The sequence below is a fragment of the Rhea pennata genome, chromosome Z (genome assembly GCF_028389875.1).
Source record: "Rhea pennata isolate bPtePen1 chromosome Z, bPtePen1.pri, whole genome shotgun sequence".
NCBI classification, from domain to species: Eukaryota; Metazoa; Chordata; class Aves; order Rheiformes; family Rheidae; genus Rhea; species Rhea pennata.
In genome coordinates, this window is record NC_084702.1 from 42,135,669 (window position 1) to 42,147,907 (window position 12,239).

At 38.5% G+C, this 12,239-nt stretch overlaps 1 protein-coding gene across 1 annotated transcript in view; it reads right to left on the reverse strand.

The window, feature by feature from the left end:
• CAMK4 (calcium/calmodulin dependent protein kinase IV) overlaps window positions 1–12,239 on the reverse strand; it is a 166,291-nt gene that overhangs the window by 47,461 nt on the left and 106,591 nt on the right. The window lies entirely within an intron of this gene.

Consider the following 12,239-nt stretch of genomic DNA (forward strand, 5'->3'; position numbering starts at 1 on the left):
GTCTCCCTGACCCAGGAGTCTAGGACAAAGTCTAGACCGAAGAGAAGGGGTTTCTGTAATTTAAAGGCAAGACACTTCCTAGTTTTGTTGCTGGCTATCAAGAAATATTAAAAATTGAGCTACAAGAATTGAGAAAGCACTTGCAAGTAAAGTCACATGAGAATATCATGTCAAGCATAGAGATATAAAATGTATCAGGAAAGTGCCAATGGAAAAAGAGGAGAAACAAACTCAGTGCAAGTTCCTAAACGATCCACAGTTGTTCCCATGTCCAGAGATAAGAATCTGGAAAGTGCTTGTTTCACTCATGCTGTTGGAGTCACAGAAAGTGAGCCATTTGTCTGAAACAACAACTGATAAATTAGAGCAGAGTCTATTTAAAAGTGATCACTGTCAGTAAGTCCTAACTTGTGGCATACCCTGGCACTTCAGAAACCACCCCTAAACAGGACGAAAATCCTTAGCGTTTTTTCATATCACAAGCACAATTGCTTGGGTAACTGGCTGTATTACTTAATGAAAAAGAGTTATTTTGTAAATGGCCATTTTGCTATCACCCTGCTATCTAGTCAGTCCAGTACTATGAATTTGGAGACTAAAAAGTGTAAAAGACTACAGCAGTTCTGTCAAGCAATTTTTGGCAAATGCCTGTCATTCCACAGGTTACTTGCATCTTATTTCTGAATAATCACTATATTTTTCTCCTTACTTTGATTACTGTGGCAAGAACAAAAAGATACAGAGACTAATCTGTCCTCATATACTTCTGTAGGTAGAGAAAGCCTGGGAGACAGAATGACAGCGCAGCCCTGTAAATGGGGAGACTGAAGAAAGAGGCCTCCTTATACTTCAGCAAACCTGTCTGGGGATTAAGCAGTGACTTCCACAAGGATCCTGGTGTCTCAGCAGAGGACAGGAGGGAGGAGGCTCCTCATACACACATATATTCAGGCCCTTGGTGCTAGACTGAGTTCTGTAAAAATCATTAATCCTCTAGATGTTTTCTCAAACCTTAGAAAAGTTTTAGGGAATTTAATGTAACATTTAAGTAGATATCTTTCTGACCCTTAGAGAAATAAGTTTTATCTCTCCACATACCTACCATTTTATCAGGGCTGCACAGTGTGTGTGAAGAACAGTAATTACTGCTGACACTTTCACAATGCCAGTCTCTGTCTTCTCTATATATTGTTGCATAGCTGGGTGGTTTTCTGCTTTGTTATTTCCCATAGGGCAACTTCTGAGGCAAAACCTTAGTCTTCCACTGGGATCCACCATGAATCGTTCTTGCCATCTTCTGTAGCTTCAGATCTCAAGTGCTAGCGTTTACGACTCTGAATAGTCTGGGAGGCTCTCTGTACATTTTACGGGTTTCTCTGCCTCTGAAGCCTTCAGAATCCTGCCAGGATCCTACCTTGGTATGTACATTTTTGTAGAAACAGCTTGCACACTATTTGTGTCTCATACAGACAGATATCTGCACCCCACATCCCTGCATGATCATTTGCACAATAAACGCAATATGAAAGAGTAAAGGAGTGCTTTTTGGTAGGTAACACTGCCTGAGCTAAAGGCAGTCTGTCTTCTTTATTTGTGTTTTATTAGTAGCTGACGCTTGTACAGAAAAGAGAGCGGCCCTCTGAAGCTGAGGCTCATACTGATGATCAGCATCAGCTGAAATAGCTTATTTCTGTCCCAAACACTTCCCCTTCTTGGAGCACCCGAATTCCAGGCAGGAATCCACTAATGGGGACAACTAGGTTATCCCCCACCAAAGGATTCTTAAAGATCAATTAACCAAATAACTAGGTCTGGCCTTTGGATTGGGTCAGTAACTTCCTAATACAATACATTCAACAACTGGTGTGATAAATAAAGGCACAGAGAATCACCCACTTACCTGCAATGAGCAAGGAACAGGTCAAATCCTCAAGTCCTTAATCAGTTCTTAGAAAATAATTATCATGTAAAAGGTACTTTCTTTGAATAAGAATCAGCCTCAAGCACTGGCTCAAGAACAACAGAATTTGGCACTTTGCTTGAAGTGTGTTGTAAGTTAAAACAAGAGCTCATTGGTCACTTTCACTTCTATTTCCACATATTTTTCAAAAATAATATTGTAGTTACCTGTTTCCAAAATGAGAGGACAGCTTTGTCAGATAAAAGCATAATTTAAGATGCTAACGACCTAGCAAATATGACCTTGAATTTTTGCTGCGCTACACATTAACTGTAATACAGTAGATCTGCAGCATAATCATTACTACTTGTTCCATTTCCTCTATTAGAGATAATAGCAAATACAATACCCTCATTTCCTTATTGCTGATGACAGCATTGCCAGACTCTTTCACTGTAAATCTCTTTTCTGTGTGCTGCAAAGGGAGCTTTGCACAAAGCTCAAAACAGGTCCTCAAAAATGCCTTTGACAAAGTAATTCTGAATCCAGGTGCTGAAATATCAGACAGGTGTGATAGCAAAACCCACTCTTCCAATATTGTAGTATCTAGGTATGTTATTTAAAGAAGAACCACTTTTAAATCTGTTTAAAACAAACGAGAAACAAATGAATAAATCAGCAAAATGATGAAGCTACTCATTCAAAATGTCCTCAGCCCCTAAATAGATTATCTTATTTATGAGACCATTTGTTATTTAATGCTGCCTCAGAAATAGCATATTTAGGACACAAATGCATTCCTCTCACAGGCAGTGGCAGCACTTCAATACGTTTCTTATGTAATTCGACAGTTTACCTACTTGCTTATTTGCTCTTGACAGCAATGTGCTGGAAAGGTCTCTCGGGAATACGCACAAAGCCCTTGTTAAAATGCTGTCACCAAACGGAAGGAAAGGCCGAGACGATTTCCCTGCTTTTATGGAGTCATCTCTGTAAGTGATGGGTTAAATCACCCCTCTCTGAGAGAATTCACCTTCAACTTCACAAACCAGTTTTGAGCAAATAAACAGTTTGTGCCTGGAACACATACAATGACAATTATATATATATAAAATCCGTTGGAGTAGATTCTGTGAGGTCTTCACTACAAATAATTATGTTGTATGCCATATCCATGGCAATATGCTCAGTTCAGATTCAAATGAACAATGTATACATTTGTCCTGCAAAGTACAGCTTGATATAAATCCAACAACTGGTCCTGGCTGTCATCGCTGACTGTGATTAAAGGAGGGTACATGCAAGCAAACAAAATATTCTCCTCTCATTCCAGTCCTCCTCTGTCTGATGCACTGCCGTGAGATAGAGGGCTTATGATGGATAAGAAGTGCAAGTCCTTTTTTAAAAATGCTCTTAGAACCTCCTTATTTGCTGATGTTATTTCAAGAGGCTACGAACAAGATCACAGCAGACATTTGATAATATGCATCTCTCAAATGACCAGACTAATCTCTGTACTTTTCTTGTGCTGCGATTTGCATACAATGTTATAAATAGTAAAATTACATCCTTCTCTCACTGTGACTTCAGGTGCACTGTAAAATCATTTGCATTAAGTACGATAATCTACTCTTTAATAGGACCCCATTTAGTTATTGTCTTTTATCTTATTTCAGAACAAGACTTCACGCAGAATTTAGAATACCTGTCAATTATCCAAACTTTGATAAATCAATTAGTACAGCCAGTATATCTGCCTTGACGTTTCCTGTGTTAATCTGCATAACAAAGGAATGATATGTTGAAACTTTCTGAAAGTTTTATGTCTTGTATACCCATCTTCAGGTCAGACATTTCTCTATAATTCATAGCTTACAACTGCTGGATACACTACTACTAATCAGTTTGACCACCGGCACTTTGAGCTTACATTTAAATATATACGATTTTGTCACATTCAAAAAATTAACTTAGACAAAACTGTCATTATGGAGGCTTACATGTTAGAATATATTCTTCAGGACTTGTATTCAATCTACAGCCGATCACACACAAGTTAAAGCTGTGCTAAATATTCCTCTTTGAGGCCAAAAAAGATGCAACATAAAAGCAATTTTTTTTTACTGAGAGAGATAAACAAGAGAGGTCACTTGATAATAGATCAGCCTGTGTGAACGAAGGGGATTAGGATAGTTCAGTAGGTTGCACGTGAGACAGCAGCAGGCAAGTAACGCATCGCAGAAACCAAGACTGGCCACAGCCTTGATGGGGAGCACAGACAGACGCATGGGATGCAAAGCTGGCTGGCAGTACTGATGTCAACCTGCCTGCCCTCGTTCCTTTTGTTTCTGACAATGTATAGAAATAATCAGGAGTGCACAAAATAACGTGTGTGATTCAGATCTTCATGCATTTTACCTAGTGAATATAATTATGCAGTTACACCCCTGAATATGGGGTAACCATGTAGGGGAAACAGCGGTCACTTCTATTGCCCAAGTCAGCAAGATTTGCAGTTTTAAGCTGTATATTCATTTTAATGTTAAGAAAACAAAATATCTTTCAGTTAAGCAAAAAAAAAAAAGAACATTCAAAGAACAGTAATAATCTCACTGCTTTAACAGATGACAGAACCTAATTTGTAATTAGAGGTTTACAGACACTTTGATAAATTTATTTTAATAAAAAGCAGACGTTCTCAGTATAATTTTCAAATTGCTCTTAGATTTATGTATCGCATACTTGCTTATCATGTACGCATGCAAATCTGTTATCCACTTAGACATAACTCCAGTTAGGCATTTAACTGGCAATGTATAAAAGATAAATCTGATTTCTGCATGACTCTGAAAAGCTTCATGTGCACAATTTTTGCAAGCCATACTGCCACAAGCCACATAGATGTCCTTAACATGAAATTTCTGACATTAGCAATTTGTAAACAAAGCACAATAGTTTACAAAAAAATCTGTTCTTTGAGTTTAAGGATGTTGCTAGGAATGATCATTACTGAAGACATCTGTTGCAGAAGTAATGAAATATAATGCATGAATGCACAAATATTGCTTCAGTTACTGATCAGGTGCTAGTTCTTCAGGCAGGCAGCATCACAATATTTGGCATCTAACCTAGTATCGCAATTAAAAATTCAGTACTCTCCTGTGTTTCTGTGTCAATGACTGAACATTAAGAAGGTATATTTTTTATGTTTGTAAACAAAGCATAAAGCACCAGGAAAAGACAACAAGAAAAGGAGGGGACTTGAAAAATGTCCAATGCCTCATTACTTCAGGTCAGATTTCTGAAAAAAGCAGAATTAGCAACTGACACTAAGTATCTTGCTAACTTTCTTTTCAAGTGACATATTGCAGTGATGGACCCACTATCCTCAAACGCTGCCCAGTTCAGCAGTGTGCAATTACTGCAAAACCTGTTTTAGTAATCCTTTGGGTAAGATCATTTTCACAAGTGAGTAAAACGAATTATATCTATTTAACACCAACACAGTTTGTACATGTCCAGCCATGTCATGGTCTTATCATTCATTAATATTTTCTAAAAATGGAAAATGATTCCTTAATATTAACCACAAGTTAGTTTTTCCAAAATGTATTTAAAAAGCGTTTTCAAGAAATGCAGCAGAACTCAAATATACAGTAATTTGAATTTTCTGTTATTTTGTTACAGATAGATCTCACGTAAACTCATTTGCCCTTAAATCCCTGAAACAAAACTAATGCCCAAGTACTACTTGCACCATAAGGGAATGTTTATATTTAGGGTTCCATTAAACCCACTGAATCTGACAGTCACATGAGACTGACAAGCTCACAAAAAGGACGAAATACTAATCCAAACATAACAGAAGTTACACAGAAAGCTCCTCTCATGTCTCTGTGCAGATTCCCAAAACAAGACTCTATAAGACCACTGGATCACTCCTAAGAAGACATTTCTAAATAAACACAATGAGACTTATTACTCATTGCTGGAGTAATTTGCTCCTCTTTCTTTTCAAGTTATACCCCCTTTAGAAAATGGAAAACACCTCAGATCTGAATGCACACAGGTGTTTACACCAGTACTCCGGAGTTTCCCCACATTAAAAGCCGCTGTTCTGCACTGCCTCATTGTTCAACACTAAAGTAAGCAGAAGCCCTAACCTTTGAACACTAATCCAAAAAGTCTTCCCTCCTAAGGTCTATCTTGAACTCGGATGGGACAGGGGCCAGCAGTGTGATGGAATTACAGCTGCTTCTTGGAAGAAGAGCTCTTCATGATAACTGACAGGCTTATCCTACCCACTGCGCTGGCAGTGCAAACTGCAAGGCTGACACTACAACTGCTGCAAGCCCAGCAATCCAGCTCAGTGGCTGGTTACACAGGGGAGTACGTCTTCCTCTTTCGTTCTTCTCAACCCCCCAAGAGAAAACATCACTCAGTTGCAAAGGGCAGAAAAAAGGCTGTTTCGTTTTGCTTTTGCCTTATTCTTTAAACTGACAGGACCCCAAGGGAGGAGTGCTCCACTTGGAACAGGTTTCTCTCTATTGAGGTCCAGACAAAATTCTTTTCCCATGTCCAGCAAGGAAGCTCGCTCAAAGATTTTTGTCTCCCAATCCTCCTCTGAAGAAGAGAAAGGTATATGGAATACTAGTAGCTCATGAAGAAGCCTAGCAATATGCACAATTTGGCACATACCCTCTTGCTATTTCTGCACAAGTCAGAGTTTCAGGAGATTAGAACGAGAGCTTGAGAACATGCTGAGTAAGATTTGATGACAGAAGGATACTGGAGCGTAAGGATTGCCCCCAGGGAAAGTTATGTTAGCAGGAGTTTCCTAGTCATCATTAGTTGCTGAATCAGAAGCAAAGTAGCAGCCAAAGACAGAGGTCACATTACAGAGAACTGGTCAGGAGACAAGTGTACATATTGTGGCACCAGGAAGATCTCACCTGACAACTCAGCACCCATAACGATACGTCTTGTGTATCCTCCATCTGTAGCATGTTTGATGTGACAGAACCACCAAACAGGTTATACGAAAAAGTTTAAAACAAACAAAAACCCAGCAAAAGATACATATGGAGAAATCTGGCAGGCAAAACATTATATTCACACAGTCAGCTCTCCAGGATACCACAGCTGATACTCTTCTAAGAAATGTGTATACTAAAGACTTCAGGTTTGTGTTGCACCCATAAAAAAACCAGTACTGAATATCCCAAGCTCTGCTCTGATACCAAACTGAAGTGAAAACGACACCTCTGGGATGCCCAGGGCCCCTGCTGCAGTTGCACAGCAACCACTCCCAGCACACGGGCACAGGTACTGACATTGCACCCTGCGAGGGTTCAAAGCCGATCTCTGCGATCACGCCTCACCTCCCGAGCAAGCTCCGGGCTAGCTCAGTGATGGGAGGCAGTTGGAGAATTAGGGCAAAGAAAGAAAACAGTTTTATTGTCCAAACTTTCTATATTGTATTTTTCCTGGCACAAATTACCATAAAGGTAATACAGATTTTTCCCTACATATTGATAACTTTTTTTCTAAAAAAGGGGATAAATACAAGTGCACCCCAAATTACTTTACAAACTGTGTTTTTAACTACAAATAGCTGGTGTGTTGCTTCTGACATCGAATAGTCATCATTTTTCCAAAATGTTGCCATATAAATTTGCCAAAACAGAGTGCTCAACAGTAGAGTGCTAGTGTTAAATCTGAAAACTAACCATCAGTGTGCTTTTCTTCCAGTTGAGGGGTTATAAAGAAAATGGCAAAAGCAGACTATGCTGAAAAAGGACATGGTACAACCTCGCATTCCTTAGCAGAAACCCACAGTGACGGTATTAAGAATTGTTCCTTATACCCCAAACTGCACGCTCCCTCAAGGGCCAAAACTTGCCAAGCTACTGAAATACCGTTTTTGAGCAAACATGAGGAAAATTTGACAGAACTTTCTCCTTCCCCTTGGGATGGGGCTAAAAATGCTTTCTCCTTCATCTGAAAACAGCAGAGATGGCTGGTTTCTGATCAAATCAGATCAGAACAACAACTGTAACTTGAAGCACACTTAGGAAGAGACTCGGAAAATCACTCCCTCATACCAGAGAGAGCACAGAACACACTCAGAATCCATCAGGGATAGATTTAAAAGTATAAATATGTGGAAGTGGAAACCTTTTGCAAAATCTTATAAACACTAGAAGTAAAAATTCTTCAATATCTACAATTATGCACAAGATTTCTCTTCTTACATACAGTATTCCCAATACATACAGTATTTTCTTACTACTTGATATCAGCCTCTATCCTGTGATATGATATATAGCTGTTCTTCCCACTAACTGTGTGGAATTTGTCTTGAGGAGGCCTCATTTTATACAGAATTAAACCCCAGGTTTCTTTCTGATGTGTTTCAATGCACTTACCCCTGTTGACAGTGTGTCAGTTCACGTCTGTGAAGTATATATTGATAATATAACACATTTGCCACGTCCAAACTCCTGAATCCATGACATTTTCACCTTGGCTAGTTTTAACCTCGTAGCCGGGGGCTAAAATTAAAATCCATCAACGACCTACATCTACAATAAGCACTAATTCAATGACTGTATGGAAAAGATAAAACCTTTTCTTAATTTTTATCTACTCTTCACTGTCTTTTGGGTGCTAAAATCCCCAAATATTTTAATCAGTTCTCCTGGGTCTCAACTGATCTTTTAAAGTCTGATTGTTTCATTTGGTTCAGGCTCTAAATCTTAGAGATACTAAGGCCCCAGGGTCTGTAAAATATCTTTGCAAGCTGCATATCTGTGGTTGGCTCTTATCTATGACTCATTATAGGCCAGATCAAAGTTCACTGAAGTGAATATAAACCTTTAATCTACATTTTCGCTCTCAAACCTGCATGTGGCTAAGTGCCCTCTGTCTTTGCTGTGGAAGTTGAGAATTCAGCATACTCCCTGTGAATTTAAGCTGACAAGGAAAGGTCTAAAAATGTAGGCATAAATCAAGTTTAAAGCAGCAGAAAACTGAAATAAAAAATAGAAATGAAAATGGAGGGGGGGCTTTACATAGCTTTAGGAATATGTTCTAATCTAGACAAGTTAATAGCCAACCAGAAGAAAACCACCTTTTACAGGAAATTAACTTAAAGACTGCTGGATGAATTCAAAAGTAAATATAAAGGACATGCCATTAACTACCCTAATTACAAAAGGTAAACTGTTAAAAATAACTGCAAATTTAAATTTAGTGAAAAAAATAATTTAACCCTGAAGTAGAAAGCTATCACTTTGACACTAATGCAGACTAGGCAAAAAGGACTGTAGTTTATCATTAGTGACAATTACAAGATTTTGAAAGTACACATAAAAAGAAATTAGAGTCATCTTCTTAAGTTTAATCAACTGAAAGTAGAATGTCCTTTACAAACAAATGATTCAGTGTCTTCTTTTGACTAACATTTCAGAAGTGACTTAACTTTCCAAACACCAATAATTCTTTCTGCAAGTTAGACTGGGCCCCAGGATAGCTGTATGCAGAAACTCATGACACAAAATAGAAAAACTGCTTATAGAATAAGTGAGCAAAAAACCCCGTACTGTATATATCTGATCCTCTGAGAAAGCAAGAAAGGACAATGATACGCTGAGAGAGACTGTCTTCAAATGCATCCTCTTTCATAAATGAAATTCATTGTGTTCTGATATCTAGGATAGGAACAAAACCTCCCTGTCTGAAATGCGCAACCAAAGAGCTAAAAAGATGAGCACCGGTTTGCCCTAGTTTTGTGCAAAGCGTTTATTGTATGAACGAAGTAGTCTCTTTGGACAAAAAACAAGGGAAGATTAAGAGAAAAGGTGACGTGGAAGAGAGAAAAAAGGGTAATTTCTTCTCAGAGCAAATGTAGTCTGATCTGGAACAACAGATAAGATGCAGCCACCTGCAGAAGGAAAAATCATGGAAAAAGGCAAAATGGATTCTGTGGTCTTCAGGCAGCGGTGACAGTACACTTTTTGTTGGTTCCTTTACTCTTGGGAAGGAACACTTCTGATATTTTGATGCTGTTCTATAACCTAGAAGACCAGGATTCATTTTTTTTTGTGCTGCTTTGCATTGTTGCCTAATCTCAGTAAGCCAGTTATAGCTAGGCTTTCAGGCATTCAGGTATTACAGAAACAGATATACCTAGAAGCTTTATGGGATATTTTTAAAGAGAGTATAATTCCATTCAGTTTAATAATTTCAAAGGGAATTAAACACAGATGCTCAGATATGTTTGAAAACTACACTACACTTTTGATTACATCTTTTTAAGTCTCTCTGAAAAGGCAGCCCTTCATTAAATGAAGACGTAATACCTTCCCACGTCAATGATATACTGTGAAGACAGATCCATTACTACAAAATTATAACAGCCCTTAATGAGGGCTTTATAAAACAAGTAGGTAGATTAGCTCAAGAGTTTAACAAAACTAAGGCTGAACGCTTCTCTTGCTACGAGCAATTACTGAACAACTGCAAAGATCAAGAATGTCCACCTAGTGTCAGTAGGGTATTAGCTGGCATGGACTGCTGAGTGAATTGTACAATTCTTTAAGAATGATCTAGGGATGTATTTTCTTTCACTCTGGAAAGACTGTTCTTCTGCAGCAATATTTCCAGATAGTTTCTAGTGGTAACTCCAGTGCTGCCCACAAATCCCATTCTGCAACAATATTTCTGTTGGAATTCAAATCCTCACACAACAGCCAAGTCCTCAGTTTGGGAACTGCCATTTCCACAGTTTTCACTTGGGCATGGATGTTCAGTGTCAGCTGTAAGAATTCAAGTCAAGAGAACCTCTTCTAGCTAGGGATCTAGTACTGGGATCTACAAAAATCCAAACAAACTATTGCATGCTCATATAAAAGTCAGTTCTTCAGCTTTTGTTCACCTCTGTTCCCTTGATTTCAACCAAGCTATTGCAATTCTTACAAGCGGAGGATCTTATCTGGCTCCTGGCTCTAAAAATAAAGAGCTGAAACATTTTTCAGCAAAACATAATTTTTGCAAAAGAATGATAAATAATGTAGAACCATCTTAATTGGTACAATCCTATTGGAAGAACAGTTTGGCCATAAAATAATAATCTGATCTAAATTTAAGAAGCTTATACAAATGCATTATGCTGTGCACTAAATTTAAATACATAATTTAGATTACTTTGGATGAGAGTGACTCAGTATGCAGTCAGAATAATTCAGAAAGCAGCATGAAGTGAACATGACGGTCCTGCAGTGTGCCATGTTACTGCAGGAAACACCTGTTCTTGTTTCTTAATTATTGTGAAGAGGCTTACAGATAATACCAAATATAATTTATAGAGAGTTTTTCACAATGAGATGGTTCATTACCATCCCAGGTAAATATGCTGGAGTCAGTCTCTTCTTTCTGAATAATCATATTGTCACTCTAATCATATTAGCTCACTGTTGAGTACCTCTGACGGAGATCAATCACCACCACCAATCCTATCCTGAAGACAGTTCCTTTCATGTTCTCCATTTCCCTAGGCAATCTCTACAGATCCTGCTTTGGCCAACACTATACTGTAAAAAAAACTTCCAGACCGACCTCTCTTCTCTGTGAGATTGACAGCTGGGGCTTGTTTGAAGAGTCTGGCACTCTTGGAATACATCCAAAGTCAGTCACCTTCCCACTTGCACTATTTGCACTCCCATGAGCACTTGTATCTACTCCAAGGTCTTCACAGTCTCTTACCCGACCATCTCACTTCAAACATTTGCTGTATACAACCACACAGTGCCACTGGATAAAACCAAAATATATTCACTGACTGTGAAGTTAGACTACCAGGCACTGCAAAAGGCAAAATCTTTCGTGTGCATCTCTCTTTCACAAAGTAAAACAGCCTCTGCATTACTATTACTCTGAAGTCATCTGAGTGTCCCAGCTGGGCTGTTTATCCTTGTCCAGTATGACCCCTCTCTTCCGCACCGGGAATGATCAATGCCAGCGTGTAAACTGTAAATTTGACTAATTAATTTCTTATGCACTTTCCCAGCATTTGACTGCTGGCCTAGTGAACTCTAGTGTGAAATCAGATGGGAGAGTTACAACTGACTAATAAATATTGATAAAGTACAGCAATACTAAATGTAACTATTAGAAGATTTCCTCTTACTGTCTCAAAGACGTTTATACCTTCCTCTAAGCTATGCTGGGCCATGGAAGGCTTGTTTCTCTCTTTTTTGAATGTGAAACAACTGTACAAAACCTGAAATTTTTAAAAATCACACAAAATGTAGAGGAAGAATATATACTAAGCACTGCA